Here is a 21,690-nt window from a genome sequence, read left to right as displayed (position 1 = left end):
TGCCACGGTAATTACCTATTTCTCCCTGCCTACAAAGAGAATATTTACACAAAATGTTCAATACGGAACTCTGTAAAGGAAAGGTGTTAGCTATTTAAAAGCAGAGAGATTTGGGTAGGAAATTGTTTAATGACCTCTGATAACCTTATAAGTGCTCTCAACAAAGACGGTTTAGGTACTACCTCTTGAGACTGGAGATTAACTAGATAATCTTAAAGTCCTTCTAGACTCAAGACACAAAAAAGAGAGCCAAAGGAAAGTGATACGTCTTCCTTTGCTTTTTGTTCAACTACAATCTACATTTACAACTAAGTAACAATGCTTTCCCACGTAAGGAGAACAATGAAAGATAAAGGATCACTGATCTGCATGCAGTTCCTGGAATTTATTGCTGGTTAGGGAGTGAAGTTGGAGGAGAATAAGACAACTATTGCCTCTTTTTACTGTTGGCAAAAATGCAATGCAGGCTCTCTTAAGAACAAAAATCATTAAAACCTTCTAGTTAATGTTTATCTCCTTTAAGAAGAAAATATTATGAACTACTATAACTCTGAAATGTCAAATAAAACAAGTATTTTAAACAACTAAAATTAGAAGTACACCCTCAGGCACCATCTGCTAGCCCCACCATAGACATTTACCACACTTGGCTGCTGCCTGTCTCAGTCATTACCCCAATTCCTCAAAAGCCAGCTTCCCTACCTCAACCTTCATGCCACTGCCACTGCCATAGGAAGAAAGGAAAATGAGTGGAGTAACTTCAAATACTCAAATAACTGTCCTAAAAGAAGGACCATTCCTTTCTTAAACAATGACATTCTAGCAGCAGAGGTATGTTGGGAGTGTTTTTCAAGGCCCAAATGAGAAAACAGACATTATGATGAACAAGGAAAACCATGGCAATAAAAGTTGTCTCATAAGGTTTCCCCTTCCCCCTGAAGAATGGACTTGGTGAAGAATTCCTTTAGATAGACACCAAGATTACAGATACCAAGTGCAACAAAACTTCTGTAGTCTTGTAAAACATGTTCTTTTAAAAAGCCATTCATTATCCATTTTGGCTGACAGACAGTCAATTAAGTCAAAGGTCTGACTCCAAAACCCTGGTAACCACTTCAAAAGAGTATGGGTTTATGATTCCCAAACTGTAAAGAACACAATAAGCACATAATTTGGGAGGATTAACAATAATAGATAAAAACAGTAATGCCCCTCCTCTCCCACTTGCTTAGTAGCAGCCCTGTTAGTTGGCTTTTTGTTTTTCTTCTTTCAATCACCACTGAACAGCACACCCTATAGGCCAGCATTTTTACTGCTGTCACATAGCAGTTTCATTCAGACCAGCTATAACCACCTAAGATCCTTTCAAGAGGCAAAGCTGCAGTCCTAACTTCATGGTTAACGGAGTCTGGCATATGTTTATTGACATTTATAGATCATTAAGTGTTACATGAAGAAGGCACAATTGGGCAGTATCTTTTCTTCAGCTTGAATGGACAGACAATGCAAGAATCCTGACCAGTCAAATAAAGTGAAAGGCCAATGAACCAGCTAAGTCGGAGAAAATGGTTCCTAAAATGAGCACTGGAGTCACTGAGCTTCTTAAATAATACATACTCCTGAGCACTTCTTTAGATGTAAATTGGGTATATACTGTAGTGGGTAAATCTCTATGTTATTTTAACCCAATGCAATATAAACACTCTGTAAATGGTTGTTATACTATATTTCTTATTTGTATTGTTTATTGTTGCACTGTTATTTTTGGGTTTGGGGTTTTTTTCTTAGTATTTCCCATCCATCGCTAGTTGGATGCTGCACCTGCAGATATCGAGACCAACTGTAATAACTATCACAAGGACAAAAAACCAAACACATGCTCTCACTCATAGGTGGGAATTGAACAATGAGATCACCCGGACACAAGGCAGGAAATATCACACACGGGGGCCTGTGGGCAGGGGGGATGGGGGTTAGGGGAGGGATAGCACTAGGAGAAATACCTAATGTAAATGATGAGTTGATGGGTGCAGCAAACCAACATGGCACATGTATACCTATGTAACAAACCTTCACGTTGTGCACATGTACCCTAGAACTTAAAGTATAATTTTTTTAAAATGCCAAAAAAAAAAGTTCCTCAGGCTGAAAAAAACAGTATTACATAAAAATCATAATTTATAGAAAAGAATTCAGAAAGTAGATATAATACATAGGGATTAAAGAGATTCTTTTTTTCTTTTTTTAGTTGTTATAAAAATTGTTCAAAGAAAATTAGTAACAATATATTCAGAAGTTAACAACATGCAGCAGTAAAATGTATAAAACAATTTCAAGTGCTGTGGGATGTTAAGTGGAACGACACTTTCAAAAGATCTTTCATTTCTATTGAGAAACTGAGTCCTGCCAACAGTCAGCTTGGAAGCGGATCCTTCCTCAGTCAAGCCTTCATATAAAACTGTAGCCCCAGCCAGCCAATGATTACAGATTTGTAAAAGACCCTGAAGCACTGGAATCTGCTAAGCCATCCTTAGATCCCTGACTACAGAAATTGAGACATAACAAGTACATGGTGTTTTGAGTCTAAGTTGTAGAGTAACTTTCATATGGGAATAAGTAGCTCATATATCTAGAAAAATCTTCAAATATTTAGAAACTTGGCAATATATTTTTGATAACCTATGAATCAAAGTAAAAGTTATAACAGAAATAAGCAAATATTTAGAACTCAACACTAACTAAAACATATCAAAATTTGTGAGATGCAATTAAAATAGTACTGAGAGGAAATTTTATAGCTGTAAGTGTTAAATTAAAAATAATTTTTTTTTTTTTTAAAAAAGAATGAGTGCATTGTGAGGCATAAGGGATGCATTTACTAATTAAATGGCAGAGGTCTGCCAACAGACAAAAGTGCTGTTTTATTCCTCGAGAAAGACCAAAGTTACACTTAAGAATTACCATGTCTTCTGTAATACTGCTCAAACTAAATTCCAGGAATTTCTACTGTCCTAAATGTAGAGTCAATTCAGGTGTGGAACAATAAAATAATGCTCAGTAATGGTCCTACTAGAGAAACAGATAACATCTTAAATGTTCCCCCTACCTGGAAACTCCTTACAAAGAAACTCATTATCTCCTTTCCATTAACTGTATTTCTTCTCAGGACAGAATTCTATTACTGAACATTCCCACCTTTGTGTAAGGCCAAAGGGAAGGAGAAATGCCTAAAGAATCAATTTTCTAATCCTCTTAAATCTTGTCAAAACAAGGAAGAGGAAATGTGCAAAGGTGGCTGTCAATCAAAATGGAAAATTAAAACTACTCAGCGGGAATTTCATATTGGCTTTAAATGCTGTGTTTGTCAACTTTTTGTCACCTATGTATCCTTTCAAAATTAAAAAAATCTCATGGTCTCCTCACAATAGTTTAAGGTTGTCCCCGTCCCCAATTTGAGAATCATAGGAATCATACTAGCTGAAAGTTTCACTGTGTTAATCTCTGGGGAGATTTATGTTATATTTTGGAATATATTATGGAAGTTATAGCATGTTCTGAATTCGAAATATCAAGAAATTTTTATAATACTGCTTCACATCTGAAAATCATCACTTTAATAAATATGTAAGCTACTTAAAAAGTGGTTCATACTATATACTTACAATAGTTTATACAACTGACTGGCTCTCTAGGCAAACAATCATATCTATGGTACGTGGATTATCCTCACAGCCATTTCTATCAAAACAGAACGTTTGTCTTTGCCCACTTGGCCTAATATAGAATTCATAAGAAGCAGTATAGTAACATGGGAAGGGATCTGAATCAAATCCTATCTGAGAACCTGAGCAAGTCACCAGTTCCCTCTGAGTCTCTGATTCAAGAGATCTCTTGATTCTAAAATCTCCTTAGTCAATCACAAATTGAGCCTGGTACCTATCCCTAGAAGCAGACTGTTTTACAAATTATCAGCACAATAACATAGCTAAACATCAATCACTAACCATTTGATCTTTTTTTTTTTTTTTTTCCCCCCCCCGCCGAGACGGAGTCTCGCTCTGTCGCCCAGGCTGGAGTGCAGTGGCCGGATCTCAGCTCACTGCAAGCTCCGCCTCCCGGGTCTACGCCATTCTCCTGCCTCAGCCTCCCGAGTAGCTGGGACTACAGGCGCCCGCCACCTCGCCCGGCTAGTTTTTTTTGTATTTTTTAGTAGAGACGGGGTTTCACCGTGTTAGCCAGGATGGTCTCGATCTCCCGACCTCGTGATCCGCCCATCTCGGCCTCCCAAAGTGCTGGGATTACAGGCTTGAGCCACCGCGCCCGGCCACCATTTGATCTTAAATGCTAAATATAGTCACTGGTTTCTGGACGTAAACTCATTTTTTTTGTTTTTTTGTTTTTTTTTTTAAGGTGATGTGAGTGGAAGGAGAGATAACATAACAATGTGTTTGTAATCTGAGTTCAATAATACCAAGAGTACGCATTCTCCAAAATATAGTACACAAAGACAACTTTATGAGTGAAGGGATTTCAACAGATGTAAATACAGTCAGTAAGAGAGAGGCAATAAATAATATGTGCTGAGAAAGAAGGAACCACTTTTACTGTCCCTTCTACATCCAATCTACCTCGTAAGTTTTCTTGCCATTTCACCAACATACTGAATTCTACTTGCTTCTCTAGTTGAACAACCTTCTAGTTAGCTAAGAAAATTCTTTCCTCTGGACTGCTAGGTGATAATGTATCATTTACTTAATATTATACTGCCAAATATTAATGGCTATAGAATCATAAAATGCTAGAGCTAGAAAAGTCCTTAGAAAGCATTGATTCAACCCTAATTTTACAAGGAAACCAAAGCCTAAAGAAGTTAATCAACTTGTAAAAGGTCAGATTCCTTATCTAACCACTCAGTTTATCATTGCAAAGATGGACTGAGAGATGGAAATGTTTAAAAATTGAAACACGGGTCCTTCTTTTGTTTACTTAAGTACTAATTGAGCATCGACTGTATACCATGCCAAGCACTGAGGCTTGTATATGTCCTTTTAATGCAAGGTTAGCTAATTCTGGTTTATTTAAAACATCCTTTACTAGCAAATTTGCATAGTACCCTTCCCTGAACAGCCTACAAGAATTCTACAAATAACTTTCAAGGAGGGGATATTTTCTCAAACAAACAGCAAAGATTCAATTTCAGGAAAATGTTGGAGGGCACCAGGAGGAGGCAAGAAGGAAGCACTACATATACCTGGGAAAATCTAATCACTCCTATACTAGACCTTAAAAAGTTAGTGATAGTTTAGTTACAAGGATTAGGATAAGAGAGTCTGGCAGTGTTTAGTTTTATTTCTAACTTATTAAAACTACCAAGAGGGACTTCTAAGAGTCATTCTAAATTCACCAATTTTAATAATGATTTTGGATCCCCAAAGTAGACATTATTTGATTAATAAGTCTGAGTCTCATTTTTCTTTTCCACAGAGTGGGGAACTGTAACAGTGGTTCTCACACTTCACTGTACATTACAATCTCCTGTGGAAGCTTTTTAAAAGTCTGGTGCCCAGGCCACACTCCAAATCAATTAAATCAAAATCCCTCTCAGGTGGGGGGTGGGCGGCGAACCCCAGTAAGATTTCTTTTTAAAGTTCCCCAGATGTTTCAATGTACAGTCAAGGGAACCACTAAATCAGGCAATCTCTTGCATCTAATCCAGTTCCAAAATTCTATATCAAAGTCAACTCAAGTCCACGGCACCAGGGAATTTTCATGCTAATGAAGGCTAGTAGTGTAATGAAGTTGTTTGATAAAGGCAAATAAAAGGTTATTGAAATAACATAGTAACTGACCAATATAAAAAAGTGTAAACAATCCAAGTGAAAGGCATATAGCAACTATTTAAACACTTACTAATTAGATATAAGACAGCAACACCTAAAACCATTAGCTAAAATAGAAGACAATTTGAGCTAAGAAGACTTCTAAAATGTATAACACTTAGGCCGGGAACAGTGGCTCACGCCTGTAATCCCAGCACTTTGGGAGGCCGAGGCGGGCTGATCACGAGGTCAGGAGATTGAGACAATCCTGGCTAACATGGTGAAACCCCATCTCTACTAAAAATACAAAAAAATTAGCTGGGCATGGTGGCAGGCGCCTGTAGTCCCAGCTACTCAGCAGGCTGAGGCAGGAGAATGGCATGAACCGGGGAGGCAAAGCTTGCAGTGAGCCGAGATTGCGCCACTGCACTCCAGCCTGGGTGACACAGTGAGACTTCATCTTAAAAAAAAAAAGGGGGGGGGGGAGGTTTATATATATATACACAACACTTAGAATTAATTATAAATCCATGAGTTCACAAGGTAATTTCTCAGTTTCCCCACCTTTCTCTTCTCAATACTCTCACAGAGCACTGTGCCTTAAAATAATACGCCAAAGAATCTTTCTCTAAAACAATCTCTCTTACCAGGATTGACAACGAAAATAACGCCTTCAAAATAAAATTCTGTACCTTTTTACAAATATGGAAGCTATATGAAAACACTCTAGTGTTAGGGTCAACATCTTTATGGATTTTCATTCTTAATTCATTTTACTCTATAGTTTTCCCCTTCACCTCAAAATAATCGTAGAAACAGCAACAACAAAATCAAAACCATGATGTGGTTATATGTATTATTCTGGCTGATTATTAAGCATTACGTCAGAAAAAATAAAATGTATTATATACTAATCATAAGCTTTAATACTTTTTTAAAAAAAACAAATGAGACACATTAAGTTCAGCAACTAAATTATCTACAAATGACACAGCACTGTAAATTTTCAGCCATTAGGCACATACAAGCCAGTTTCTTCTAATAGCTCTCAGAAAACGTAAGTGTATTTTAGTATTAAGTAATTCTAACAAAATTAGTAAGAAACACACTGTAAAATGCATATATATGGACAGTTTTATGCACATTACAGCAAATACAAATTTTGCACAACACTGTATGAATTCTAGATCACTCAATAAACAGAAATGATACGGTAACTCACACTGAAATTATCTGGGACCATCATTACACTCCATTTCATAGATAATTGAAATTTGACAGTCCAGATGAATTAGGACTCCCCAACAAAGATAAAATGTTTTTAACCGCTGCTTCTTAACCTGATTCTTTACAATATTCAGATAAGTCTTCAAGGGTAAAGTCTACGTAAGACTTTGTAGCACATTGTCAAGTACACATCAAATAGTCCCTAAAAATTTGCTCAAGGTTAAACTTTTAATTCAACAATAAAAGAGAGAAGGTAGCTATCAGGTGCAAATCAAGTATTTAGTAAAATTTAATATAAATCAGATGACTGCCCTAAAAAGGACTGGAGTAACAGGATATCTGGATTCGACTCTGGATTCTACTGTTAGTCATTTAGGGGACAACCCATTTTACTTATATTGAGCTAATTTTTTTAACCTGAAAAATGAAAGGAGATAGAATAACTTCTTAATTTCCTTTTAACACAAAATTTAAGCAAAGTATACAGTGTATTAAAAAGTCAATGCAACTTTACTCAGTCATCATGAGTAGAAAAAGTTAAAAAGGTCGGGCGCGGTGGCTCTCGCCTGTAATCCTAGCACTTTGGGAGGCTGAGGTAGGAGGATCATTTAGCTCAGGAGTTAAAAGACCAGCCTGGGAAACGTGGAGAAATCCCATCTCTACACAATATACAAAAAAACTCAGTCAGACGTGGTGGTGTGCGGCCACAGTCCCAGCTACCCAAGAGGCTGAGGTAGGAAGATGGCTTGAACCCAGGAGGCGGAGGTTGCAGTGAACTGAGATTAAGCCACTGCACTCCAGCCTGGGTGATAGAGCCAGACCTTGCCTTAAAAAACAAAAAAACAACAACAACAAAAAAAGCAAAAGGCAGGCAACATCAATCAGCACCTACTACGCTGTAAAACTTCCAAAAACATTCTGCCTTTACTATTTCATATCACAATTCTGGAAATATTTCTATTAAATCCACAAGTCCCAGAAATAGTGTTTCATTGCTTGTTTTCAGGATTAACTGGTCATTAAGACCAGAAACAGATAGCAATAATCTTGATTTATAGGACTATTTGCATATTGCTGTTATAAAAACAACATATATTATAGAATAATGGCGCATGTAGTATAACTATTTAAAATGGACAGGCCGGATGCAGTGGCTCACACCTGTAATCCCAGCACTTTGGGAGGTCAAGGCGGGTGGATCACCTGAGGTTGGGAGTTCGAGACTAGCCTGACCAACATGGAGAAATCCCATCGCTACTAAAAATACAAAATTAGCTGGGTGTGGTGGCGCATGCCTGTAATCCCAGCTACTCAGGAGGCTGAGGCAGAAGAATTGCTTGAATCCAGGAGGCAGAGGTTGTGGTGAGCCAAGATCGCATCAATGCACTCCAGCCTGGGCAACAAGAGCGAAACGCCACCTCAAATAAATAAATAAATAAATAAAATGAAGAAAACCCTACAAATTACTTTATAGTAGTTTACACTGAACTGTTTGCGATTTCCCTTTATTTGTCACAAGATGATAAAATTAATTTTAACAACACAAGCAATAAATGACTTTCAAGACTAGTGTATGCTGTTAGGAAACTGCTTTACTCTGAAAATTAAAATTCTGTTTTTATTTAGGAAAACATTAACAAGATATCTTATGGTCTAGAAGTGATGATTAAACTGCTCAGGTTAAATATCTCTGCATCTGAAAAATTAAGATTGTGAGTACAAAGGCCAATATGGAAAATGATACATGTGAATTCTCTTTTCATAAATAACTAAAGTTTAAAAAAGATTATCCCAGCTTGTAACTCATCAAACCAAAAAGGCCAGTATGGAAATTAATACATGTCAATTATCTTTTCATAATAAAGTTAAAAAACAATTATCCTAGCTTGTAACTCATCAAACAAAAAAATGGCAGAAATTTAAATCTCTTCACTATGAAAAAAATAAAATAATTATCTACAGGCAACAAAAAAGTTCAGCCCAGATTTTCATACCAAAGAATCAACAGTAATAAAAATATAATAATTTACAACTAAAAATGAAAACAAAGACTTTGGGGAAGATACCTACTTAATAGTATTGTCTAATCTACTTATAAAATTTATAGACATTCATATCTATGCCTAAAGATATATTAATTTGCCTAAGGAGTTTAATTTTAGTTTCTGAATTTTAAGTGTCAAAAAGCATTTAAATCCCTTGATATAAAACTACACTAATGTGCCTCCGCATATGCACATTGATTTCCTAGCGCTGTCCAGCGAGAGGGCCTAGAAGAAGTAATACCCTAGAGCAGCAAAAAGCACATCCCGACACCCAGACCTTGGTTTCTAATGTCATTCTCCAATGAAAGGAACCAGGGGTCCTTAGAGAATGGCTGACTCTAGGCTGGGGTGGGGAAAACACAAATGAGCCCGGAACACTTAGTAGCACCAAAATGTAAGAACGTGCTCAAAAAATAAGAACAACAACAAAAACAGGGGCATATCAAATGGAAACAGGAACAAAGCTGAAAGAGCTTCAATGCCAAACACTGGAAAAATCTGAGCAATAAAATACATAATGTAATATTAAATTACACTGCAAAGTATCAAACAAATAGACCTGAACCCACACTGATAGAACTGTGATTAACTGACTAGATAATAAATGGGGGAGAACAGGTCACTCTTCCTTACAGAAGAATTCCAAATACTTTAAGTAGATGTTCCCTCCCTCCAGGAGGTGAAGCTTAATTAAGTCTCCCATTTCTTGAGTGTGGGTTGGATTTAATGACTTGCTTCCAAAGAAGACAGTTTCGGGAGGAAGGAGCAGTAACTTTACAGTGCAAAAACCTGACAACCACTAACTCAGGACAAGGTCAAGGTCAACATCAACAGTGACAAGTCATATTAATAGTATGTATCCTTGATATGATGTGATGAAAACAGTACTTCACCTCTGTGGTCTTCTTTCCAAAACCCACAGTCACAGTCTAATCATGAGCAAACATTCCAATTGAGGGACATTCTACAAAATACCTGACCATTAGTCCTCATAACTGTCTAGGTCATAAAAAACAAGGAAAGAGTGAGAAACACAAGTCAGAAAAGATTACAAAGGAGACATGATGACTGAATGGTGAGATCCTATCTCACTTGCAGCCTCTGCCTACCACGCACAGGTGACTCTCTCACCCCAGCCTCCAAATAGCAGGACTACAGGTGTGCAACACTATGCCTGGCCAAATTTAGTATTCTGGATGGGATCCTGGAACAGAAAGACGCATTAGTGGAAAAACTAGTGGAGTTCAAATAAAGTCGGTAGTGATTTCTTAGTTCTTACAAAAAATGCATCATGGTGATGTAAGATACTAACAGGGGGGCCAGGCATGGTGGTTTATGCCTGTAATCCCAGCCCTTCTGGAGGCTGAGACGGGCTGATCACAAGGTCAGGAGATTGAGACCATCCTGGCTAACATGGTGAAACTCCGTCTCTAGTAGAAATACAAAAAATTAGCTGGGTGTGGTGGCGGGCGCCTGTAGTCCCAGCTACTCGAGAGGCTGAGGCAGGAGAATGGCATGAACCCGGGAGGCAGAGCTTGCAGTGAGCTGAGATCTGCTACTGTACTCCAGCCTAGGTGACAGAGCGAGACTACGTCTAAAAAAAAAAAAAAAAAAATACTAACAGAGGAAACTCAGTAGGAGATATTACAAGAACTTTCTAAACCATCTCTGCAATTTTTCTGTAATCTAAAATTATTCCACAATAAAGTATTCTTGAAAAAACCATACCCACATGGACATACCAATTTTGAAAATATTTTCTCACAGCTAAAAATAAAACAATGCAAAAGAATTTCATAGATTCAGGCATGGGCATTCTGCCTCTGAGTCCAGATTTGAGTTTGAGAATGATTTACAGACTAGAGAAGAAACATTCATTCTTTTCTTTCTTATTTTGTTTTAGACGGAGTCTCGCTCTCTTGCCCATCCCAGAGTGCAGTGGTGTGATCCTGGCTCACCTGCAGCCTCTGCCTCCCACACACAGGTGACTCTCTCACCCCAGCCTCCAAAGAGCAGGACTACAGGCATACAACACTATGCCTAGCTAAATTTTGAGTTTTTTGTAGAGACGACGTTTTGCCATGTTGCCCAGGCTGGTCTCAAACTCCTGAGCTCAAGCAGTATGCCGGCCTCAGCCTTGCAAAGGGCCAGAATTACAGGTATGAACCACCACATCTGGCCCATTTATTATGTAAATAGCGTAAAACCTTACTTTCTACTTTCTCCTTGTCCGTATTCAGTGATCAAGACACACTGATTGTTGCTCCTCAACAGCTCCTTCCTACTGCCAATCAAGCGTCTGGTGAAAGGCCCTTGTCCCTCTAGATGAAGAAGTACCTGTCTCCTACCAATGTGACAAGATGGTGCTCTCTTTTCTCATTCCCATCAATTTTGCACAGCTGCTATATTCCTAAGATGCAGCGCTTTAAAGTTGACACCCTACTTTAAACACAGACACCCCCCAACACAAACACACACTTACACAAAAAGCCACAACATAATCACTGATACTGGCCCTTACCTCCCTCTCACCACACCTTCCCCAAGCACCCTACTCTCTAATAAATTTATTTCCTGAAGCCCACCACAACTTTGCTTTTTGTTTTTTAATATTTTGCATCCTGTATCAGACTGCGAGCTTCTAACAGCCGAGGAATAGCAATTTTATTTATACCAATTCATTGTTACAGTCCAGCACAGGACTTCATGCAGAACAGGCCCTTAATAAGGTATTTTTTAAAATTTTCTCAAGAACCAAGTTTCCACATAAAATCAATTTGCCAATCTCAAAAAAAAAAGGCCAGGCACACTGGTTCACGCCTGTAATCCCAGCACTTTGGGAGGCCGAGGCGGTGGATCACCTGAGGTCAGGAGTTTGAGACCAGCCTAACCAACATGGAGAAACCCCATCTCTACTAAAAATACAAAATTAGCCAGGCGTGGTGGCGCATGCCTGTAATCCCAGCTACTTGGGAGGTTGAGGCAGGGGAATCCCTTGAACCTGGGAGGCGGAGGTTGTGATTAGTCTAGACAGCGCCATTGCACTCCAGTCTGGGCGACAAGAGCGAAACTCCGTCTCAAAAAAGTAAATTAAAAAAAAACCTCCTTAATAACCAGCTAACAAGCGATGCTCAAAATTGGTCATTTGACTGCATTCAACTCATGTTTTCAGTTTCATACCAACTCAACTGACCTGCACCAAACTGACCTGGACTCCCGAGATAAGCATTTATCACTGACTGCAGCTGTGAGCAACCATGAGCCCACATGGGAACAAAAAAGCCAAACAGCTGTATGGTATAACTTAAAGTCCTTTAAACAAGTTGAACGAATGTGCATCTATACTGACTTGTTCCATAGGGTATAACCTAACTTTGAAACCAACATTTATACTCTCCATCATAAATTACACTAATACTTAAAGTATAGGAAATAGGAAAGTACAATGTAAGTCTCCGATTGATCCAACAATTGTGGGCACAATCAGCAAAATGTCTACAGCCAAGCCCTAGCTCTGTTCATGCCTCCAATCCCATTACCTGGTCACCCTCTATTCTCTTGCCTGCTGGATCAGGAGCAACCTACACATACTTCACCCTGAAGCTGGAGAGAACAACAGTAGCAAAGCAGAAAAGGAGGGCAGTCAGGGGAACACGAGCTGAGTTACCTGAAACCTCAGCTTCTGGGTCATCACCTGATTCCAAAACAATCCAAATACTGCTGGATCCTCATTATTCAAGGATTCCGTCCTCGTGAATTTGCCTACTTGCTAAAATTTACTTGTAACTCCAACAGTCAGTACTCCTGGACTTCCATGGTCATTTAAGGGACATGCAGAGAGCACCAAAAAATTTTTGTCCAACAAACACATTTCCAGCTGAGGCTGAACAAGTGGCCCTCTGCCTTCCTGTTTCAATTCTTATACAGTAAACAAGTTTCTCTTCATGGTACATTAGGTCTCAGGTTTTTCCCCTTCTTGTGTGTTCTCTGGTGATTCCACTATTTAAAACGGCCTCCAAACAAAATGCTTAAGTGCTGGTCTCGTGTTCCGTAAGCAGAAGAAGCCTGTGATGTGCCTTACAGAGAAAATATGTGTGTTCGATACACTTCATTCAAGCATGCGTTATAGTGCTCCTGGCCAGGAGTTTAATGTTGATGAATCAACCATATATATTAAATAAGCTGTTTTTAAACAAAAGCACACATAATATGAGGTTATGTATTAATCAGCTGATGAAAATGTCACCAGAAGTTTGCAGGAACTTAACCCTGTATTTCCCCTAGAAGCAATGGTTCATTATTTGCTAATTCAGTGGTCAGGGTGACTTTATAGTATATAACTACCACAAATAACAAGATTAAGTGATACTGCTAATAACAATATAAATTAATACTACTTAGTGAACCTTCTACTAGGATTTGCAAAGTCAAGAGCAAGAAAAACACAACATTCTAAGTAAAACAACTAAGATTATAGGGCTAATTTTCTAGATCCAACCTCCACCTGTGCCTGTTTTTAGACCACCCTCCCCCATTAGCGCCACAACATATTACAAAGTTTTGAAATCACATTTTCACCATCACATCTGTTTATGATAGCAATTCTGTCTCCTAAGAACTTCTGATTATAGCGGCACTAAAACAAACAATGGGTAAACTACGCAATACCAAGCAGTTTCACTCTATAAAGCGCTTACCTGATTGGATAGTCTCAATTACTTAATGCAGTGTCTGAGCACTCACAGTACTATACACACAGAAATAATCTATTTAGGTAAATACATACTCAGAATAAGTCTCTGGTTCTTTTTCATTGTTTACAAAAAACAGTCTCTTATTTTAAAAAAGGGAGTGAGGAGGATGAGGGAGAGGAGATGAAGAGGAAGAAGAAAAACTAAAACTTTAGGCCAGGCTCGGTGGTTCACACCTGTAATCCCAGCACTTTGGGAGGCTGAGTTGGGTGGATCACAAGGTCAGGAGTTTAAGACCAGTCTGGGCAAGATGGTGAAACCCTGTCTCTACTAAAAATACAAAAATTAGCCAGGTATGGTGGCAGCCACCTGTGATCCCAGCTACTTGGGTGGCTGAAGCAGAGAACTGCTTGAAGCCAGAGGCAGAGGTTGCAATGAGCCAAGATCATGACACTGCACTCCAGCCTGGGCGACAGAGCGAGACTCTGTCTCAACAAAGCAAACAAACAAAAAATTAAACCTTTAAATCTGTGTCCACAAAAAGCAATGGTTTTAAGTGCCAGTTTCATTTTTTATTCAATGAATAAATATTTCAGCTTTATCTTCTGCCCTCTTTCTGTATTTTTATTTAGAACAGTTATTTCCCAGAATGTGTTTCATGACAGTTATGCAAAAGAGTGGCTTAGTCCAGTCAATCGATTTTGGGAAACATACATTCTAGCCTCTCCGGCCTTAGAGAGGCAAGATGCAGATTAGAAGAAGGGCTCAAAAAATGCTTGCAGTAAATAATAAACTTGTTTAATCCAAGTTTAATTTGGACCCCAAAAATCATTTGTCCACAACATCCTTTTACCAATAAACAAAGTAACAAACATTTATAAAATATTAAAATTTAATAAAATAGACTACAAAAAGAGATTACATAAAACAAATGTGTTCATAAGAACTAGTTTTAGTTTTGTTTCTTCTAGACCTGTTCTTGACAGTTGCAACAGAATGCAACCAATAAGCAGATAAATGTACACTGTACTATTCAGAAAATGTAATATGAAATCTGGATTCACTTGTAAACTCAATGCTTAAGTACACGCAATCCCAAGAGTGGTTTCCAAGAAAGCCATGAAAAAAAAAAAAAAAACCAGTGAAAATCCATTTTAAATAGAAGAGTTGGCATTTAACAGGCAGTAGTTAAACATGGACCACCGTATGTGTAAGATGCTTCAAAGGATTTAAAGGCAAAACGGAAATAAAATCAGGAAACATTATTGGAAACATTCTATTCAACTCCCCAAATTAGTAAATAATCTGATAGTTTGACTTTCTCTTTATTAAGGAATCATAACACTTCCTGATTCGAAGTATAAGAAATAATTTTTAAAACTTTCCTAAAAACAAATATAAGAAACTTGCATTTACAATTTTCAACATCTATTCCTAGTTACTGAACCTTGCCTAACTATCTACTTTAAAGACTGGGACTAAGATTCAAAAAAACCTACTATTTCTTTATGAATACTATTAACTGTAAATGTGGTTGAAGGGCTGTTTTTCAACATCAGATGAGTGATTCTCTAGACTTTGCAATTCGGTAAGCAATAATAATAATTTCTGATATAGATCTAATATACTAGATGTCAATGTGACATCAAATCTATCTTTGCTCTCTTTAACCTAAAAACAAAACAGTTCTTAGCTTTTAAATAAAAGATATCTATTGTTGAAAATGTTAAACATAAATAGGACAAAATAAGAAATTTTAGATTATCTGCAATCTCTTCAGCCAGAAATAAGATTTTTTAAAACAGCTGTGAGGGCCATTTATTAGGCACGTGAGCCAGGCATTGCCAAAAACTCTTTGCTTTTCCTCCGATTTAATCGTTTCAACTACCTGTAAATCTGTAAAGGAATCTCTTCAAAGAAAACTTAAGGCACTGAGAGATTAGGTATCTTGACTAAAGTCACACACCTAGTAAGGAGAAAGCAACAATTGGAATCTTTCTGTGGAGATGATTTCTACTCACATGTATATGAATACATGAGTGTAGTTTTAAATGAATATTCAACTATAGTATGCATTCTGTTTTGTAATCAGCTTTCATCACTGACATCTAGCCAAAAATATCTTCAGGAGCAACTAAAAAATAATCTTTTATTCCAAATTCTTTATTTGCTCTATCAAGCTATTCATTATAAATATTTAATATCTTGCTATTTTTTCTACAACTTTAAGCAATGCTACAATATATCCCTGCCACTTGATATTGTATGACCTTGGGTAGCTGGCTAACCTGTCTGTCTCCTCAAAGCCCTAGGAAAACTGAGTATTATCCTCTTTTTTCTATAAACTTTTTCCGTTTCATAAACCAAAAAAAAAAAAAAAAAAAAGGCATTTTGTGCAAACTGCATGTTTAGTTTCTAGTGAAAATCATTTTTCATACACTTTAAACCATTTCTTTTTTTCCTTTATTCATTATATTAATATGTTTGCTTTTTTATTGAGTTGCAAAAATTCTTTGTGTTTTTTAAGGATAGTACCATTTATGCTGCAAATAATTTTATTCAATAATGTTCAGTCATTAATGTTTAGTTTCATATAAAAAGAAAAGACTGGTTAATAGAACAATGAAGTCAAAAATAAAAAAGAGGCCTGGTGCTGTGGCCCATGCCTGTAATCCCAGAACTTTGGGAGGCCAGTGGGGAGGAAGTGCTCGATGCCAGGAGTTCAAAACTAGCCAGGGCAACAAAGTGAGACCAATCCCTCTCTACAAAAAACAACAGAAAAGAAGAGAATTACAGGTTGTCAATAGTGACTCTTTTTTTAAAACTTTATTTTGGAAGTACAGAAAGGCTGCAAAGATAGTACAGACAGTATGAGGTCCCTCCTTCCTTCAGTCAGGTTATACCAATGTTTTCACATTAAAAATTATGAGAGCCGGGGAGAAATGACTAGATACCAAAGAAAAGCTGGGAGGGAAGAAACCTAAGTCAGCCCCCACAATAGGCAGTGAAGCATCAGAGTTAATAGCATTAGTTCTGGTGCCAGGTAGCCTGAATTCAAATCCTAGTTCTTCCTCCTTGAACAAGTTAGGTCACCTCTCCATACGATTATTATTACATATACAGACAGTATCATAAGACAGACAGTTTCTTCATCTGTAACACGATAATAGTAATAACAGTAGTAGCATCTATCTCATTAGGTTCTTCTGAGCATTAAATTAATACACGTAATTATAAATACTGACACATAACAAGCAGTCATCAAATGACTTTTATCTCCAGTTAACTGAGTTCTTCAAAGATTGAAACCTTTAGGCTTTATAACTTACTAGGAACTATCCTAATAATCCCTACACTGCACCAAAAGGAAAAAAAAAAAAGAAAAGAAAAGAAAAAAAAAAAAAAAGCTTACATGCTTTTTAAAGTTTTAAAGTTGAAACTTCTGATTTTTTTATGGCATAATCTATTAGACCCAAAGTATTAAACATGCACATCCAACTAACATTCCACTTTTTGTTGCTTTTGTAAACTCTTTCTCATTCCTCTTAGTCATTCTCCTTACAGTGGTAAACATCCAACTTATATATAATTTCACAGAATTATATAACAATGACCTCATAGTTTATCAGAATCATAATTCACTCTGCAAGGACAACCATGAAATATGGAAGGAATAGTTTCATAAACCTGACAAGCCGCCTTCTATGAAGAAAAAAAAAAAAAAGATACTGTTACATACAGACAGCGTAAAACTCCGACACCCACAACTCCTTATCAAGTGGTGACAGTTTACCTATCAACGCTTCCTTCCCACTTTTCTGAAATCTAGCCCTCTATGACAAGCCAGCTACTTGTTTCTGGAATAAGCCAGAGTTGCTCCCACCACACATCATCTTTGCTTAAGCCATGCACCTGGGTTTTCTTCCAACCAGTCCACATGGCACCTGATGGCTTAGATCTGCTCAGCTCTTGGTACCTCCATCTCCTCCCTGAAACCTCTCCTCAGCCCCAGTCACTCTGATCCTTACTAATACCTCTTAAACATATATTTTCTATACCTGCACTATCTAACACGGTAGCCACTAAACACACTGGCTATGGAATGCTTGACATGCCACTGGTCCTGGGGAACATATGTTAGGATTTTGAAGAGCTGGTAAGAAAAGAGGAATGTAAATTATCTCAATAGGCTGTTATATAGATCACATGTTGAAATGGCAATGTTTTGGGGTGTACTGGTTAAATAACATTGATTTTACCCATTTCACTTTACCTTTTATAGTGTGGCTCCCAGAAAATTAAAAATTACACAGGTGGCTTGCATTATGTTCTATCTGACAGCAAGCGCTGATATAACTTGTATTTTGACAACTGTATTGGGCAAACTGAGTCCTCAGCACTACTTTCTGAATAGTATTACTATAATAAAGGGGGGGAAAAAACAGGCCAGGTGCAGTGGCTCACGGCTATAATCCCACCATTTTGGGCAGCTGAAGCAGGCAGATCACTTGAGCCTACGAGTTTGAGACCAGCCTGGGCAACATGGTGAAATACTGTCTATACAAAAAATTAGCCAGGTGTGCTGGTGCATGCCTGCAGTTCCAGGTTTTTGGGAGGCTGAGGTGGGAGAATCACCTGAGCCTAGGAAGGTAGAGGGTGCAGTGAGCTGTGATCATACCTCTGCACTTCAGCCTGGGCAATGGGATGACACCCTGTCTCCAAAAAAAGAAAGAAAGAAAAAAATTAAAAAGCAAGTTGTTTAATAAGCAAAAACATCAATGGAGTATGATCAAAAGTACTTAAAAGGTTAGAGCTATGCTTTCTCTATAATTCCTAGAGCCATCAAAGATGTTACAAGGCAGCTTCTTGCAACAGCAATGCTGTTACTTATAATTTCTGGAAAAAAAATCCATATCTCGAAAAGACAATTACATCCCAAAACCTAGCCAGGCTACAAGTACATGGGTAATACATATCACAGTTCAACAGAGTAAACATGTGATGAGAACGAATGACTGCAAAGTACCTAAAACGATTAAAAATAAACTGAACGGAGACAATCTGAAAGAACTGAAACAGATGAAGGCTAGCTTCATAGCTCATGACCTAGCTTTAGTCAAATCAAAATAAAGTCAAGTAAGTATGTACTGAGTTCCTATACGCAACACCACAGAAAGGACAGGAACAAATGGAACTGAAGAATTACACAGAAATACAAAAAGAAAACATCTAAAAGTCTGTCACTAAGGGACTAGATTAAATGCAGTACAATGGAATACTATGACCAACTAAAATAAATGAACCTGATTAATGTCAACATGAAGAGACCTCAAAAAATACAGTAAGACTAAGGTAGGTTGCAGAATGATATATGAAGGATGATGGTATTCGGATGAACTTTAAAAAACACAAAACTGTGGTTACACAGCTATACAGAGAGTAAAGGAATTAAAAACATGGATTGAAAGGACACCCACCAAATTTTCAACAGTGATTTGCTCTAAAGGGAAGACTATGAGACTAAAGAAGGGAAAGAGTTACTTACACGGTTTCACTGATCCTATGTCAGACATATACACATAGACAGGAAAAAAGATTATGAGAAAAAGAGATTATAGAAAGACCAGTGGGCACCTGGCTACTGTAAAATAACATCTCTGAACAAACTGACTATATACATCTGGACTCACTCTGTTCTCACAGCCCCACATGACAACCCAATGCCATATTCTTGCCTGTTACTGCAAGTTACAATTTATAGACTATATACTTCTCCATGGCAACATGATCTGTCAAAAAGGCAGGCATTTGCTCAGAGTCAGAGGAGACATTTTTCCTCTAAAGCACCCTGCTCATTCAAAAAACGCCAGAAACACCTATTCCGTTCAACTCCCCATTAAGTATCAACTTTAAAGCAACCATGTAACATCTGATCCAGCTCTTACCCAGAGCCTTAAGTGTATATCCCTGCAGCTGTTAAAAAGAAGAAAAAATTACATTTGATCCAAGTTCTCAGTCAAAATAAACTACATTATATCACATGGTATTACAAATCCTCCTTTTATTAATTGGCAGGTATGGGCCCAGTGGAATATTTGCTGTGAGAAAATATATTCTCCTTGAATATACCATAAGATTGATAAAATAAACATTCCAAATAAATATTTTTATGTGCTTCTCACTTTTACAAGTTTCCATCTATCGTGTGAGTTTCCACAGATCTTTGGAACCCAAACTAGGGAAGATTAAGATCTAAACCAAAAACAAAATTAGAGGAAATTTATTGTAGAAAAGAAAAAAATAAAGGGTTCTTTTTTTTTTTTTGGTGGTGATGGTTGCTGTTAAAGAGACATGGTCTCACTGTATTGCCCAGTGTGGACTGCAGTAGCTATGCATGGGAGCGATCATCATACAATACAGCCTGGAATTCCTGAGCTCAAGTGATTTTCAGCGTCACAAGAAACTGAGACTACAGGTGCATGCCACCAAGCCCAGCAACTAATTTCTTCTTAATGCTTAAAATTACTCAAGGAAGTTTATTAATGTTTTAAAAACGCAGGTTTTTAGTGAGATAAGCTCAATTCACAAATTATATTTGTTCTTCTTGATTACTTGGAGTCATTCTAACACAATGCTTAAGAGCACAAGTTTTAGAACCAGAGTCCCTGGATCATACCACTAGTTCTTCCACATACCATCTGTGTCAGCCCTGACAAATCAACTGCACTTTCAAAGCCTCTTCTGAAAAATGGAAATAATGTGTCCAATACATAATACAGGTGAAATGTTTAACACAGGGCCTGGCACACAGAAACTATCCAACAAATATTTGCTACTCATACTATTTATAAGCAAGAAGATTTTAAAATTAACCATTGCTTTCTCTAATTTAAACTGAAAAGAAAAATTTTAAAGGCTTTTTTTAGAATGATATGTTAAAAATTTTTTTTATATTTATCTTTATTCTATTTATATATTTTTATATATTAGCAATAAACTTTCTTGGTTTACCCATTCATATCCAAATGAATTTCATTTTTTAAAAAAATAAACCATGAAGTATTCTGGTAAGTCAACCCTTCCCCCACAGCAGCTGTTGTGTGAAACTGACTCATGAAATGTAGACATAGAAATGAAATATTTGATCATCTGGTCCCATCCACTTGCCAACGTACTAGTAGGATTCTTTCATCCTATAATTTATTTTCAAATACTCCAAATAAATTGCTTATTGGTTTTGTCAGAAATCAATCGAGGTTTAATATACACAAGAAAAATGTTCCTCATTTTGTCAAAGCTATAAATCCATTAACTTCTGACTACAACAAAAACAGAAGAAAGAATAAAGACATTTTCAACATTTTTAATGTTCTGAGTGACATTAGGGTACTTCTTACTTTCCAAGTGAAAAAAAAAATACCCAAATTAAATCATTTTTTCAATTGTTCTAGATAACATTATTTAAATAAAGATAAAATTGCTATTCCTAGAATCTTAGATGTACACAACATAGAAAAGACATTTGGTCACACATACTCAGAAGGTACAGGGGAATTTGCTTTGTCTTTCATTCTGCGCATATGCCTCCAACAACAGTGATACACTGAGATACTTCTCTTATGTTACAGATGGGTGAGGTTTTCTGGTCCCATTTATTTGTTAAGCCTGTCTCGCCACTTAATATTAATTATTTATAACTGAAGTAAATGTAAAACTGGTTAAAATTATCTTTAATACTGGCCACTAACCACATAAAAATATGTTCAGCCTCACTCAGAATCAAAGAAATGTTATCTAAAGACTGATACAATTTTTCACTTCTCAGATTGGCAAAAGTGGTAAAGTTTAATGAAAATCCATCGCTGGCATGGACTTTTTATACACTGTTGGTGGAAATATAAACTGGTA

The sequence above is a fragment of the Mandrillus leucophaeus genome, unplaced genomic scaffold (genome assembly GCF_000951045.1).
Source record: "Mandrillus leucophaeus isolate KB7577 unplaced genomic scaffold, Mleu.le_1.0 Scaffold95, whole genome shotgun sequence".
Taxonomy (NCBI): Eukaryota; Metazoa; Chordata; class Mammalia; order Primates; family Cercopithecidae; genus Mandrillus; species Mandrillus leucophaeus.
The sequence above is the reverse complement of the archived record's forward strand: the minus strand, read 5'-3'. Positions refer to the sequence as shown.